The 17051-nt window shown below is 43.5% G+C and overlaps 1 protein-coding gene across 1 annotated transcript in view; it reads right to left on the bottom strand.

Moving 5' to 3' along the window:
- Positions 1-15126, bottom strand: part of GALNT16 (polypeptide N-acetylgalactosaminyltransferase 16) — a 90517-nt gene extending 75391 nt beyond the window's left edge. Inside the window, exon 1 of the mRNA XM_062575863.1 lies at positions 15048-15126. The gene's annotated coding sequence lies outside the window, so the exon portion shown is untranslated. The remainder of the gene's footprint in view (positions 1-15047) is intronic.
- Positions 15127-17051: the final 1925 nt, after the last annotated feature.

The following is a 17051-nucleotide window of genomic DNA, read 5'->3' as shown; positions in this document are numbered from 1 at the left end:
TATTTGGTAAGTAGTCCAGGTACAGAAAGGGGAAGGAGGAGTACAACCAGCTACACAGAAGAAAATTACATAGAGGGGTTTAGGAACCTTATTTTCTCTATAATAAGAGGTCTTAATCAGCATCATCTTTTCTGGTAAGAGATCTCCTAAAATTGTGAATATTAACGAGTGGATTTCAGAAGCTGAATTTGTCTCCTTGCCTGACAATATCGATAACACCTAGGAGAGCAGATCCAGTGCCCCAGACAACCCAGACAGAATTAAGAACTTTGTTGTAGGGGAAGAAAAGAAAAGCATCCTATGGATTTGTTCTCAGAAAGATGAAATGTGGCTGCTTTGTAGTTAGGGAGAGACATGGTGTTTTTGCAGTAATCTGGCAGTAAAGAAAAAACAGCTGAGCTTTCAACTGCAAAACATCTGGAGAATTCCAAAAGGTTTTTCTTAGCACAACTCTGATCTGAGAAATTAGGATGCATTGTATTTGTGGCCTCCAGGCATGGAAATGCCATCCAAAACATGAATATAAGGGCTATCTAGACTCTGGAAGCAGTTTGAGCAGAGTCATCCACAGCTTAGTTAATAATATTTAAAGAAAATTGTCATTAGGGTTCAGGAACTGAAGCAGATCTTATGTCCACGAGATGTACAGTTGAACCCTTGCCAGACAGGAGGGTTTTTCTTTTTATTTTTTTTTATTTATTTTTGTTTGGAGGGGGAAGGGGGGGAAGGGGGGATAAAGGAGGTGACAGGAGACACTTCCCTGCCTGGAGGCATCAATCAGCAGCTACCTGAGCAATGAAATGGGAGAAAGAAGAGCAACACGCTATCCTGCTTGAATCAGAGGCCTTTGCCCATGGAGATGCTGCTCTATTTGCCTTCAGCCAGGGCCGAGGCAGGTCTGGGGAGGTGGCTGCCCACTCTGGCAGCTGGAAGCTTAGCTTCACCTTGCACAGAAATATCTGCACCAAGCTGGTCCCTGCCTGCTCACTGCAATACTACCCACTGCAGGCTCAGAAAGTCACGCATTTTGAAGCCCCAAGAGACAAAGGCACCAGCATGGCTTGCCTTTCTAAATCACTCCAGGCACAGGATTTCCTTCTTCTAATTCCCACTTCAAAGCCAATCCATACATACAGCTCTGACAACGTAAGTAATATTAGCCAGAAACTATGGCAGAGGCTTATCTAAGTTACAAAAGGGAAGAGCAGCCTCAGTTCAGGGATATTTTTCCCCCAAAGGGGGAAAAAAATCCTCCTCATAGAGCTCCATCTCCTCCCCCAGAGCAGGGTAACTGAGAAGGTGAGACATCCCAGGATGGTTTTCACTGAGCTTGCTGCCATCAAGTGGCTCCTTCGTCCTCTTCTGGTCCTTCCTTCTGCTGGAGGAGCTCTTTCTTCCCAGAGAAGTTCCTGGTCTCTTCCCAAGCAGGATCAATGGTCTGTTTCCAGGTGCTGAAGTAGGGTGGGTGAGAGAAATGTAACCTCTTAAAGGGAGAAGACTCAGCACATGGCCCTGATTTCAGTTCAGGAAAATTGCCGCCTGGGGGCTTGGGGGAACAGAAAGGGAGGAGGGGAAGAGTTTATCCCAAAGAACCATGAAGTCCATTCTCCATAACAGGGGAAAAGCAGCTGAGCTCTTCATGCAGGTCTAAGTTACACCTCTGCAAACCTTTTAGACATGTTTACCTATGCTGTAATGCCAAGATAGCAAAGTATGTGCCACCATTCTCCACTGCACGGCTGTTTCAGGAAGAAAAAGAGAAATTTTATTTGCTTTACTGATCTAAACTGGTCACATTCCTGCACTGTCTGAAATACCCACAGCCTCTGACCATCATGACGGAGCTTTTTCAGACAAGGAGGGTATGTGTATGGGCTTCTGAAAAACCTATTCTAATGTGCACCAGGTCATCACCCACCACCTCCTTGTCAGTCACTACCAAGAAATAAGGTGCACCTGCAGCCTGCCTAGAGCTTGTTGATCCTGACCTGGCTAGGGCTAAACACTGTTCAGGCAGTCTCCAGCCATTCACGACCAACACCACAGCCATGGGCATTTTAGGAAGGCCAAATTGACAAATCACTCCCCCTGGAGTGGGCACATCCTTAATTTGTTCTGATGTCAAATAATTAGAAAAGGCACAGAGGATGGATGTCAATTATTTCTGCATATAATAGATAGAAGATGAAGTTCCCAGAATGATACTGACCAAGGCAGAAATATCTTCTGGTTTGTTGTTTCTGGCTGGCACGTGAATGATAAGGTGGCAGAGGGGAACAATTCAGGGGCAAGTTAAGGTGACTGATGTATTGTTAAATGGGAACTAGAATCCTAATTGCATTTTTAATTAAATTGTATTGTTAAATACTCTCTTAAGATTACAGCGACCTTAAATACCATTCATCTTATTTTTTCTGAAGGAAAATACAAAACAAATTTCCCAATAAGCTATAATTAACAGTTCCACACTGAACTTGTGCTCTTCAAGTATGAAGAGAAAAACACCTGCTGAAAGGCCAGCAGCGGCAAGATGAATTTCCTTTGACAGTTGTGAGGCATGACAAAAGGCTTCACAGAGGTGGCTGGCAGATATTCTAGACAACTCATCTCCTGCTTGGAAAACAGTGCCATTCCCCCTCTGTGGGCCAGGCAGCCCATCCATCTACCAAGGTGAAAAGTAAACAGCTGCAAGACTAGGTGCAGCGTTAGAGAAGATGCAGTGTTATCATCAGTCTTGTTACTCAGGGCCACCATTCTTCTCTTTTCCCGTCACTGAAGTTGAATTTTTCTAGCTCCTTCTTTAAAGACTGTGGTTTCGTGAAATGGGACTTCCTAGATCTGTGAGAGGTGTCAAAAGGATGAGGAGACAGAGATTCACAAGGGCGACAGCAGACGATGGAGCCTTTTGAACCCACGTTCTAAGTTCAGACTACGAGCAGCCTTGACGAGACAGTCAGTGCGAGTGGAAGCAGCCAGCGCTTGTTTCCTGCTTCACTTCGTGCTATGCCCGAGTAGCCTCTGGGGAAATAGCTCTAAAGCGAATTTTCCCTATGACAGACGTTCAATAGTCACCACATCTGGGGGCAGCTGAGCCTTTGCAGTCAGAATTGCACCTGGGGTCTGGAGTCTCCGGAGACAACTGACCCAGTCCTGGGTCAGCTGTGCAATGAACTCAACAAAGCAAGGATTAAGTGGAGTTGTGGCAGAACTGAGCAAGAAATTAGACAGTCTACAGCAGGAGTGATCAGCAGGACAGGAAAATGCTCAGGAAATCATACACTCATCATAAGATCTTTTAAAAATGTAGAAATGGAATAAAGTAAAAAAAAAAAGTAATAATTACATATGCATACAAATGATTAAGCTAGAAGATTCACTTATAATCAACCTGATTATGAACCTCGTGGAAATTTTCATTCTCTCTCCTATCATTTTTCTCATCTCCTTTACCTATCCCAAGTAATTTGGTTCTTTTACTTGCTGCATCTTTAACAAACCCTTCTAGGATAGAGATTCATTTCCCATCTTGATGGTAAAGCACATAGAACTTTTTCTGATGGTCAGAATTAATTAACAATAAAATCTTTTTATTACAATCTGATGACTATTTGCTCTCCTTTATTGGCAGCACATCACAACACTGACTACAGCCTGAACTACAATTTAATCCTCATATAAATTTTAAGCTTTTAATGCTGAATATAGCTACCAGCTCCACCACACTGGTGCTCTTAACAGATCTCTTTCCCACAAAACAGAAGCAGCTTGAAATGCTCATCTGGTAAAGTGATGAAACTTCAGTCTTCTACTACAGAGGAATTCCACACAAAAAGACTATAATTTGGAAAAATATCCTTATCCAGTTTCTCATGCATCCCATAAAAGCAGCTTGAACTGTACACAGTGAACTGCGTTTGAATCAAGTGCACTAAAAATACTTAACTTCCCTAAGAGTGAGAATAACTTACTTATTTTTGAAGCTCCATCACTGTAAGCAGCCTAGACAGTTAATGGAAACACTTTGCAGAAACATTCCAACTCTGGCCCTAGGCATGAGAAATCTGAGGCCGAGAGAATGCCTGAAATAGGGACTATGTCAGCTCCAGAGGCACCACACCGCTCCCGTAATGAGATGGATCGGGTAACCTTTTGCCTACCACGACCTCGATCCATCTCTAGGTGATAATCAGAGAGTACAGAAACCAAGAAAAATGTCAGAATCCAAAGAATGTCAGGCATCCCCATGGTACCAGGAACAAGAACCGTGTCAGGCTGAAGAAAAGCAGAGAAGCCCTGCGGGCTGGCACTCCTCAGCTTCCTGAGATCACAGGCAGGAGAGGCGTGTAACGCCTCCCACCTTGCAGACTTCCTCCACACTCCTTCCCCCCTCTCAAACTCCATTCAAGGGCAAAAGACTGTCACGGTCACTGCAGCGTGTTGTGCTTCAGCAGCAGAGCTGGAGGCTCCCTTCCAAAGGTCACAGTATTCAGTTTTTGGGTCTGCTACGTGTAGCTGGCAGCAGCATGATTGCACTCCAGTGCTTCCCCTCAGTGTTTTCACAAACACTGAACACTTATTTCCTGTTTACTGCATTCAGCCCCTATTCACGAGACAACCAGATCGAGACAGAACCAAAGATTTATTAATTTCTTCCTCTTCTGTTTGCATTATACGGGAACATCTTCAGTGCTGGGGGAGGTGGGAGAAGGGGTATTTCAAGGCTTACAAGGATATTTGTTGAAATTATAACCTCAATAGAACTACAACTACTAAAAACTGCTCACCCTGCCGAAGACCAGCAAGTAGCAAGTCGGTCTATAAGACACCACAGCAATCCACAGGGATTTCTGATTTAAGAATAAAGTACATTTTCTGGACCTGGCAGTATCCATTTTTATTGTGATCACTTTAAACGATGACCCAGGTATTCTTAATCTTCCATAAATGTGCCACTAACTTACTTGCAGCTCTTGCAGAATCCAAGTTGATATCCCCTCGTAACTCCATAGAAATCATTCAGCATAGAAACCTTTTACACTAGGATCATACAGACCCAGTCATTTTTATCAGAAACCTTCAGGAACAAGAGCTCCACCTGGTAAGACTTTGCAAACAAATCCCAATACAGCTCCAGCCCCTCAGCCTTTGCCATTACTGAGGTGCAACAGGCAATTCAGGAACCTGTATGTGAAACATCCACCACTCCATGCCCAGCCATGCTGACACCTTTTTCCATTCACTTTATCAAGATTTCAATATTAGTACCTCAGCATTCCTCTTATGTTGAGTGTTAAGCGCCAAGGTAGTGCAAGAGGACAAGAAAGACAGCTTGACCTGCTCATTAATTGTAGGTCATGATACTGAAGTGCAGAAAGCAAAGACAGCTAGGGTGGTAAGAAGCACTAGCAGCAACGCTCTCCCTCAAGGCAACTGCAATCTCATAGCAGGCACCTGTAATACTTTGGCAGCAGGCCTGATATATATTGATTGCGAGATGCCGAGCGTACTTGGCTCCAGCTGAAGGTGATGAGGCTTTGAGGGCTAAAAAAAGGTCACAGCAAGATCAAAAACAGGTGTGATCTCTAGCACGTTTTACTTGTGCATACAATTCCTCTACAAATCTTTCCTCTACGTGGAGAGAGGAAAAAAAAAGGCTGTGTGACAATTATAATCATATTGCTTAATGGAAATGATTGCAGGTTATTTTAGTGCAATAAAAACCATATAGGCTAAAATAATCACACTGATAGACCCCCCCCCACACACACACACAGTCCTAGCTTTAAATCTCCCCATACAGCTATTTGCAGTCTCAACTTCTGGAGAATTATGTTGTTATGCATCAGCGTAACGCAGGCTTTTTATGCTCTGTAGCCCAGGTCTCTCCTGCTTCAACAGGCTCGTTCAGCAATGCAGACTCTGCCACAGCTCAGCATGGGGCAATCTCAGGCCCCATAGGCTCAGTCCAGGTCCCACAGCACCCTGACCACACACTAGGCTCTCATGCCCCACATGCCTGCCCTGCACTGGACAGCAGGAGCAGCTGAGCCTGCACCCGCAGGGATGGCAAGGCAGGAGGCAGCTCTTTCCTGTCTGGCATCCCCAGCAATGGCACTGGGAGATGAAGAGCAGCACAAAGGGAAGCTACTAACACGCAGGAAGGGAACAGAGCCTCAACAGTGGGCAGACAGCAGCATCCATAGGGCAGGGGGAGCATCAGGTTTCTCTTTATCGCTGCATGCAAGGAGGAGCTTACAGGGGAGGGCAGCTGTGTCTCATAGGGCTGTTTGGTCACTCACTTCAATGGCTAGGAAACTCTCCAAGACTGGCTGAACAGCAGGCTTGTTTTGACAGGTTTCTATTCTCTAGCCCTCAGGGACTTCTGCAATCCCAGAGAGATCATTTAGGATAAATAAAGCACTTCTGCTCTGTGAACATTGCATTCTCAAATGCAGTAGGATTTGTCTCTAAAGGCTCTCATGCAAGTAGCCTCAGTGCACTTGGGGATTTGCTCTGCCCAGAGATGGGCCTCAGACCCCTACATCCTCCCTACGTGGTGATGGCTGTGTTCTCAGAGCTCTGGTCTGCCCACAGCCACTCTTGTCACATCCCTGAAAATAAACTTTGAAACCTAACTTTATTTCCCAAGTCCAGGCCTTACGGCAATCCCCCTCCATGTGTTTTCTCCAAGGGTGTTTATTTTTCTTCTATGTTCAGAGAGGGAGCAAAATTCAGATTTAACATGACTTGTTGTTCAAGAGCAAAGATCTGATTTCATTAAACTCCTCTCTGAAGAGTGGTGCTAAGGAGAAGAGCAACATTTCATACTTCCCAGCTGTGGCAGAAGGTGTTGCAGCTAATTATTTTCAAGTAATGACCTAGAATTAAGTCCATCTGGTATTCACAAGGGAAAACTTGTTTCTCATTCTTAGAGCAGTATAAATAATGATGTTGGTCAAAAGGGAAATATGGGAGAAGATGGAAGAAAAATGAAACACGGACATGTCCAGTGTCTGCAGATCTCATAAATAAGGAGAGGGGAGAAGAGTCATTCTGTTTTTCAGAAACTACCATTGTAAATTGTCATTTTTCATGTGCTAAAAAACAAAAGTATCAGTAAATCAGAAGGCTGGCTGCACTCCCCTCCTTTGCTAGCAATTCTTTTTCTTGTGGAAGAACTGTGCAAATACTCTAATGCTAGGCCTGTCAGACATAACTTTCTCAGAGCACTGTGTGGATTTGGATATGAGATTCTGTTTTTGCCCAATACAGAGGCAAGAGTCAAACATGAATGTAGGATGGAGGTTTCAAAGTCAAAACTTCTCTCCATATGCAGGACTGCAGGGCAGAGGTTGCTGTGATTCTGCTAAGCATGCTGCAGTCTGTTCATTTCTACAAACTTTGAGCCCAGAACTGAGTTAACCTGGGATGTGGAGAGATGCTTAAACCTGAGGTCTCAGCACCTGTGAGTCAGTCCAGTTTGGGAGTGCATTAATTTACTGAAAAAGAGAAGCATAGTTATGTTACATTTCATCCATAACTGGACCCATCCCTATTATTTTAGCTAGTCGTCACATCCCACGTGCTAGTTTATTGTGAACTCTATCCAGCATGGCTCTTTATATGTCCAAAGCCATGACAAGTGCCTTCACAATGACAAATTGGAGAAGGGCTATCCGTTACTGCAATACAGCATGCAAGAGCAAGCTTAAAATATAAGGCCTTATCCCCTCCCAGCCTCAGTCTCCTTGCTCTCTCCTGCTGAGATCTACCCTTGAATAGGCAAACCTTCTCTTTAAAAATACATTAAAAAACCTAAAAGGTGTCTGGCTGAGATGCTGCCAGCTATGCAGAGATTCAAGCTATTTTATTAATCCAGGAAGGCCCTCACAGCAGCTTGTGGGGCCCCCATCACTGCCCCATTCCTCTCTGTTGGGAGAAGTCCCTGTGAGCTCAGGTCTCTTCCCGAGATCCAGGGAGCCAGGCAGGGCTGCTGGAGAGCCCACTGTGCAGCCCATGCTGGCACGACACAAGGGCCCAGCTGCTAATCACGGCCCCCAGATATTGTTATTTAGCTAACGAAGTCCTGGAATATTGTATTTGACACAGTGGTGAAAATTGCTCATTTGCCAGCGGGAAGGAAGCAGGGAGGAAGAGAAAGGGCAACGGATTTTCCCCTATTCAAAACTGCATGCTGCTGAAATAACACTCCAAGGGCTTTGCACACAGCGTCAGGACTCCCCAGCCACCAGCAGCAGTTCCAGGTGGGACCCTTGCCTCCAGTGAAAGGCAGATTAGAAGCCACGCAGAGCTGGGAGGCAGAGGGCTGTTTCTGCCAAGGGCACCAGGTAACAAAGCACGTACTGGTCCTCCCGAGTACCACTGTTCATACTGCTCAGCCTGGACAAAAGTTTGCTTGGAAGAAAATGGGCAGCAGTTCTCAACCTGACCTGTGCCAGGATCCCTTTTCAGGACCTAGCCAGATCCTCTGTCAGAAGCATCCTAAAATCTCTTTTTTCTGTTCCAGTAGCACTGCAGGAGATGGACCCAGAATGGTACACTGGGAACTGCGCTAGTTTTAGCTGGCTTTCTCTGAGGAAACACAGTTGCAAGCATCCAAACCAAGTGGAAAACCAGAGCTCGACAGACTGCATGGGCAAGCTTGTAACTGCTGCAGGATGCTCCCTTACACTGCCAGTGACCTTCTCCAGTGTGGCTGTTACTGGTGCTTTCTTCCCTTCAGCTCTGCTGGTCACACATTTAAAATAACGAATTAAACGTAGTCACAAGTCCCAGCAAAGCTGCACGCCAAACGCTCGCTCTCTAGAGCGGGACATTATTGTCCTTGCCAGAGTACCATCTTCAAGGCCTTACACCAGCCATTTAAATCATCCTCAAAGGCCATCCAGTATGGCTCCCACTGTGACCCTCCAGTCCCCCAAAACAGCTTCTATAGGGTTGACTCAGTTCCTCTCTATCTGGGATGAATGTCATTTTTACCCTAGCTTAAAGGATTAATTGAGTTCAAGCCTCTCGCTTTGAGCTATGTCTTAAATTGATCTGAGAGCATCACACTAAACCAGCTTAAAGGTTGCCCCATTACTGAAATCAGTTTGTGTGGTGATGATCTTACTATTGCCCTTAAATCGTTAGAATTTGCCTGAAACTGGAGGTGGCCTTAGCAGAACCATGACTAGCCCACACAGTGATGAAATGATAAATGATACAATGGCTACGGGACAAATACACGTTGTGCATCCTCCTACTCCCTACAAAGTAAATATGAAATGCTATCAGAAACACAAAGGTTTACTTCAGCATGTCGTATGTGCAGCAGACACAGGAGAGCAAAGAACAAGAAAATGAAACATAACAAGAGAAGACAAACCGAGTTAAAAAGGAACAGATGGAAAAGGACAGAGGCTTGCAGAACAAGCTGGGGGAAAGTTACCACACTCAGGAAAGTAAAAACTCCAATCCTTAATGGGCAGAGAGAAGTAAATGCTCCAGTTTTTCCCATCTCCCTCCTTTTGTTTTCTTCTATACTTCAGGTTCTTGTACCTGGATCTAGAAAAGAGCTAGAAAAGCTAAGCAGCAGCAGTGCAAGAGCGCAATCAACAGCAAAGGAAGAGAACAGTTTTCTGCTAGCTAGCAGAGAACCAGTCCTATCACTAAGTAACAAAAGTTTGAAAGTCATTTATGATGTGAGGAAGTAGAAAATGAAAGGTCTGAGTCAGTAAGGCTGGGAATGACAAACGAGAATCACAATGAAAAATGTCCACCAGATCTAGAAAATAAACTCCAGCCTCCTGGAAGCTCAGTGGAAGCTGCAGTGAGAGACCACTAGCAAGAAGAGCAATTTTGAGCATGAGAGGAATGCCAGGAATTCCTCAGGCTGAGGCATCACAAGGAGAAGCAAAGCACCACTCTTCATATCAGCATACTCAGCACTGCCCTGTTCACTTCGGGACTAGTAACCAGAACTGCTGGAAAAGAGCACAATTACTGCAGTGAGTGAACTTCGGGTGTATAGTAAGGGGGAAGAGAGAGAACAGAGGTGGGTTACTCATACAGGAGATAGGGCAGGACTAAACGGAGGGTTAGCAACTCGGGGGTACAATAGGAGAGAATTCAGAATGATGGAAGATCTGGCTCTTATCTGGGGTGCAGAGCTGCCTCATATAGTGCAAATAATGAGGAAGAATGTTCTGCAGTGTATGAAAGCAATTAAGATAACACAAATATTCTGAGGCAGAGCATACCACTGTCAAAAGAAATATTTAATTGTAGCAGAGCCACTACAGAGTCCAGTGAGATTCATCATCCTCTAGCTGAGGGAGAAAGGCCTGAGTTGGCTCTGTGTTAACATCATATCCTTCTAAATTTGAATTTGTTTTAAATCTGCAGAAAAAAAATGATTTGCTATGGTATCAGACCATTAGGTCAATAACGATTCATCATAAACTGAGGCTCACTCAAATTTCCATTCATAGTTAGGCCACTGCAATATAAATAACAAGCCTGCAAGCTCATTTTTGGCTCAGATGCATTTTTTATAATAATAAAACACTGGAACAAGTGGCCTGGCACTGCCTTACATGGACTAAAATGAAGCTGCCCATTTTTTCCTCCTAAACTGAGCAGAAGTCAAGAAATGGCTATGGCCAGGGCATCTAGATTTAGAAGGGTTTCCATATACTTCTGATTTTGCACCTCCAATGATTTTGTCATTTCTTGACTTCAGTCCATGTGCCATGCTTTCTTGTGGATTTATTGAAGTCACAAGCTCACAGTTTCAAGTAAGATTCGGAAGACAGTTTATGGACACCACAGAAGTCAGAAAATGAAGAAGCAGGACAGACACTCCTGGAGAGGAAAGCACTTTGATCCCTTCTCTGAAGAGTGTTTGGCTATAGTTCTAAAAACAATGTTCAGCAGTTTGTTCTCATTCAGATGTTCAAATTTTATTTATTTATTTATTGTATTTTTTCCTCATAGAACTATGTTGCTGTATTTGGGAACCTTTTTTTCTATCACTATTATATTGTTCCCAGTTGGACTATACTTCAAATGCAATGGCCTACCACGACCCCACCTGCTGAAGTACAGCTGAAGTTTAGCTACTAGGGCACAAGCAGCCTTTTCATGGAATTTGTGGTTTAAGAAAGAGGGAGTTTGAGCCTTGGAACACCCGTCAATAACACAATTCTTCACAAGAGCCATCTGAAGAAGCAGTGACATGTTTATGTTCACTGTATGTGGTTTGGTACCCCTTGATGTGAAAAGCAACGGGGAGCAGCAACCAAGGGAGAAATCATGAAGGTCAGGAAAGAAAGGCAGAAACCAAGGAACTCAGTTCCCCAGAAATGCTCTTGTAGTCCTTTATCCCTGAGGCAAAGTGCCAGATTCTTCTGCAGGCTCCTTTGTACAAGTTTGCTGTGTTATACGAGAGGCCCGGTCCACCACCAGTTTATAACTGCATTACTGTCAGACTTAACTAGCAGCCTGAGGCTGGGACACAGATCTAACACCTTTATTTTCTATTGTCAGAAGTTTTGCTAAAAAAAAACCCTATCATTTACTTGCTACATGTTTTCATTGTTAAAAGACAGAGGAGTTTGTTCATACAAAAGCAATACTGCTTTAATACACTGATAGCATTAAACCAGTACCACTCCCCCAGGATGGAGATAGAATTAAGGCATTTCTAGCACTACATTGCCAGGGGAATAAACTATAACCACACAGCAGACATTTGCACCTCCATTAATAGCATCAAATCCTTTTGGTTAAACAAACAGATCACCCTCAATCAAAATAACAACTCACAGCATGTAAGCAAGCTCTAAGGTTCCAACTAGCATGAAAGACAAAGATGCATTCAGAGGTTCCTCTTCAGACAGTGTGTAGTAGCTTAGAGAATGAGTCACTTTATGCATCACAGTGGGCATTAGTAAGTATAACTAATGAGGATCATTCACATTTAAGTCTTTCACTGCTGAAGTCTTGGTGTCCCTCAAGCCTGAACAGATGATAGCTGCTCATCTGTCTCCTTGCAACTACTGTCCATCTCCCAAAACAGATGATCAAGTCACCTTACAGTTGTACATGTGTAGCGTAGATGTTGATAGGCAGGCGTGGTTTCAGTAGAGGCAGAAAGGATCACAAAAAGCACAGCAACCTGAATTCCTTCTTGGTCCCCTTCACGTCATGTCGACAGGGCAGCAGAGCTAGTATATATATGTAGGGAGCATCTTCTATTCCTTTACCATACCTTGTAATCGAGAACAGTTAAGACTGTGCATCTCTAATGCCATTCCCCAGCATCCATATTCCCAACATCTGTTAATGTCACTATGCTCACAGTCTAGTGTAAAATGTAGGAAGGAGACTAGAGAAGCTTTTTTTTTTTCTTTGCATTATCAAACCAACACATCCAGAGCATTAAAGTCTTGGGAGTTAAGATGTGCGGTTCTGAATAGACTGTCTAGCTTACCACCAAATCTGTCTAAAAACCTGTACTTTATTCCACAGATGCCCTTACTACTTTTACCATTACTCCTTGTATTCTCCATTTGTAAAATGGAAAGAAGAGCCAGCTAGAGAGTAGAATATTTCAAAGATCAACCTATACGAAAACTTTCATTTTTTTCCTTAGAAAAAATGCTCTGTTAACTGACTTACAGTCTTTCTGCAGAGTAGTCTTGTCTTTTGGCTACGCAAAATAGTGAGGATAGCACTATTTTATCCAGGGTTTTATCTATCACGGTCTTTTTCCCTCTCTTTAAAATCTAAATGCAGTTCAGGAATTCATGTTGGTAGAAACACATACAGTCATTTTAGCTTCCATTTTTGAAATAGCCAACTCATTAACAGTCTACATATTACATAGTATTTAGAGAGGGCAGGGTGATATTAAATCCTTCCTGGTATCCAGCTCCTCTCCAGCAAGGTAATTACACATTGCTGCTGAACATGCCCTAATGACAACTCCCAGAGGAGGCTCTGGCTGTGTCTGTAAGGCCACAGCGTGCAGCAGCTGGACAAAACTTTCCTCACTGCTACTGGCCAGTGACCCCTCACTCCTCCATCTCTGAGGCTCCCCACTAGCCACATTGCCCTGCTGCTTCTTGCACCCTTCCTATCTCTAGGGGCTTGGAAAATAGAAATAGATATGGCCATTGATAAGTACACAGACAAAGCTATGAAAAGTTTGCTTTTTTTGGAAATGAAAGTTGAACTGAAACCATTCTCATCTTGGGTCACATTGAAATGAATGTTCTTTTTTATTTATTTATTTTATTTGGCACAAAAGATTCTGTGTCCAGACAAGGTAGGAAAAGGAGTGGTTCTAAAACTCCTCAGTGAGCTCAGGGCCTGGGTCACTCCTGAGCAGTGGGAAACCCTTTCCATCCCCTGCTATTGCTTCAGACAAGGTGCTGAACATAGGACCCACACACACTGCAGGTAAGTATCCCACACTCCTGCACTCTGGAGAGGAATAGCAGGCTTCTGATTTAAAAATAGTAGGTTTGCCTTAGAAAACACCAAAATGGGATTATTGAAGTTACAGGCACACCTTTTTTGCCGACAACTGTTCATCTCAAATTCTCCAAGGGTTTGGCTATCACATTTCTTGGTGATAAGAGACTTGCTAGAAAAAGTCTGCCTAACTCTCCTCAAACTATCATAAAAACATCATTGAATTTCACAGGCAACTCTGAAAATATGAAGTGTGAAAAACAAACTGTCTCAAGAGAACCAAGCTCACACTACGCATCTCTATGGTCAGAGAAATTATCCTGAATTAACTAAGCTTTGGCTTCTGTCCAGCACATCAACTCCTACATTCACGTTCTTGCCCTGTCAGATTACATGTGGGGTACTTTGTTCAGTAGGTCCCCTTTAATGCCTTTTAACTCAGAGTTGACGGTGTTTCCTAGGCTTCCCCCTTCCTCTTTGCTTGTGATGCAGATATAGTCCCATAAGGATAAAAGTGAGAAAATAATGCTGGTTTTACTGGCATGTATTTCACATCTTGATTCCAGCTCAATTTGTTCCCCAGCAGTTTATTTAACTTCCTAGAAAAATAAAACTAAACCAAACCAAAAAACAAAAAACAAACAAACAAAAAACAGACGATACAGGCATTTATAGAAAAACAGGGCTGGAGAGGTTACTGACTCCATCCCCTCTCCCAGTTTAAGCTCTGAGATTTAAAAATGAGTCTTTATTTAGCAAGAGAAAGTTTGTTCATGTCTAGGGGTTTGTTTTTGTATTTCTTCTCTAGGAAGAAGGAATTTTTGGAAAGCTAGAAGTTTCATTTGTAAAAAAGAAAAAAAAATCACTTGGCTCGTGTGTCTTTTGGAAGCACTTGGGTGGGAAAGCAAAGCACAGTGCTAAAATATACTGAGAAGAGGTAAGAAGAGAGAACATGTGCCAAGGTCACCTCCTCAGTGGTAGCAATAGCCAGCTGCACAGCAGTGAAATAAAACCTCTCTCTGATAGAGGATACCACTCACGGCCACATTTTTAAGAGCTATAAAAATCCAGAACAGGCACATATTTATTAAAGCAGCTCACGAGAAGAGCTGCGTGCCAGTCTTGGCAGTGAGGGACTGAAGGGCAAGTAGTGAGCGTGACAGCAAAATGCCGATGTACAGAGTTAGTTAACACATTTTAGCTTCAATTACCACCAAGTCTGTAAGAGGGCAGTACAGATGGTTTGCAGCCAGGGAGCTGGTCAACACCCTTGTAAGGGAGCAGTGCAGCCTGTATCAAGAAGCAATAAGTACCTTAAGGAAGCTTTTCCTCATGACTAGCCCAAATCTCCTTTGTTGACATTTAAGTCCATCATTTCCCATCCTTGCTACAGTAGGCTAGAAAACTGACCATGACAATCCCCCTACTTTTTGCCACAATTTTACATATTTATCTCCTTGTCCCTCAGGCCTTTGTTTCTGCTAAACTGGACAAATAGGGTTCTTTCAGGCTTTCCTCAAGAGCCACATTTCCCAGTTAGTGTCCCCTGAGAGCACAATACTCACCCTTCCAGACCAGCAGTTCCCAGGGAGAAGACATCATCAGAAGGATAAGGACTCTTTAAGGCTTCCCTCAGCTGCTTTCCCTCCAAGGTTATGGTAAGGTAGATTTAGAGACGGTTGAGCTTTTTATCCAAGCGCAAGCCTGCCGGCTTTGGAAACTTAAATCTTGTTCCTTGTCCACTGCTGTACACCATCCTGTGAAATTAATTCTTTCCATAAACCCACAGACTAGCCACAGCTAGCAGTAAAATACCTCCAATCAAAAGGAGCTGGGTAGGGATAAGTCTATTTTCAATTGGTGATCATTCCACCCAAGTGAAATAAAGACAATCTACTTTTTAAGAGCATAATGGGAGATGAAAGCTCTTACACCCATCCGTACTCACCCCACCTTCTGCCCTCTTTGTCCAAAGCTGCCACACTGCTGGTAGGAAGCAGCCTTTAGTATTTCACTACAAAGTGGAAACCTCAGAAGCAGTGGAGCACAATTAGGGTGTATGCTGTTAACAGGGTCAAAGCCCAGGGGCATGAAAAATCTTAATTCCTATTTACAGAGCGGGGTGAGGGGGAAGAAGATACCCGGGTATTTTTGAGGGTCTGATACTCAGCACCATCTAGCGGTCATCACCTATGGCTACCACTGCTTGCACAGACTCCCTTTATTGTATGGAAAAAAAAAATAGTAGTATTGTAGTATTGTTGTTACCCATTTATCACAGGAAGATTAGAGAGGAAAAGTGTAAAACATTATCCAAATAGCAAAAATCTGACAACACTATGCACATAAACTTACAGCTAAAATTTGGGCTCTCCGTAGCCATTGCTAGAAAAGAAGGGATAAGAATTTTTATTTACAGTACACTTGAAGGAGAATGTCCTACTCATGTTTTCACAACTTGCCACCAGCAAAGTCCCTCTGCTCTTGTATACGGCTAAATGTCTTGAGAGTCAGCGCACAGAAAACAAAAGGGAAAAGCAATTAACAGAGCTCAGGTAATGCAAAGCACTGTTTGGCATTTTTCAAAGGACTTTCAATTGGAAAGGAATCCTGTTAATAAATGGGAAAGAGTTACATGTCAGATCCCTACAGAGCACACTACAGTGACAAACAGCTTCTTAGAGGAACAGTTTTCTGCAGAGGGGGCTTGGCCGCGTACTTCTTCTGTTAAGCCAGCATTTCTGACAGCATTTCTGACAGCTGCATCTTGTTCCCAGATACATCACATTTCCACTGAGAAATATAAATGCCTTATCTCTTTTGCTTCTTAACCACTGAACAACCTTTCCATTCTTTAAGTAAAAAAGATAGAAGCCATATTTTATATCCTCTATAGCTGAAGCTAGAGTTTTTCTTGTGCAAGGAGATAGTTTCTTGTTACCTAGAGATGACATCTCTACTTTACAGTAAAAGCCTTAGTACAGTGCTCTTTCTCCTCCATCTCAGAAGCTCTACTTATCCAAGAGCTTGCAAAGAAAAACAGTACGACATTTTTGCTCTGCTTTCCATCAGCCAGCATCACTGAAACCACAGGAAGAAACACTGACTAATTCAGAGGAGAAACAAGTACAGTGACAGTTAAGCAGGAACTGAGGGTGCAGTGCTAACCTTGGTGCAGCAAATCCTTGCCATAGCTGCTTCTGTTCATGGTGGAATTCACAGTGCAAGGGGAGCCCATTTTGAACACACAAGGAATTGTGTTCCACGCATTTTTATTTGTCTTTTGGGGTTTTTTTTCCTTACTAAAAACTTGACCATGTTTGCTCCCCTGCATTACTCTCTCTACCTGTGCTTTGGTGCTGGGCTAATACAAGAGGGCATGCAGTGGATCCCTTAAGAACTCAGAGAGGAAGCTGTATGTTGTCTCTGCACTCTGCCTTTCCCCTTCTGCAGGACAGCATACCCCTGAGGGTGGCGAAGAGCCCTTATGTCACTAACACAATACATAAATGGAAGCCAGGGTTTTTAAAAGGCCCTGATCCCCAAAGAACTAGAGGGCATCAAGGCGA

This window comes from Rhea pennata, chromosome 5 (genome assembly GCF_028389875.1).
Source record: "Rhea pennata isolate bPtePen1 chromosome 5, bPtePen1.pri, whole genome shotgun sequence".
NCBI lineage: Eukaryota > Metazoa > Chordata > Aves > Rheiformes > Rheidae > Rhea > Rhea pennata.
This window is presented reverse-complemented; position numbering and strand designations above follow the sequence as displayed.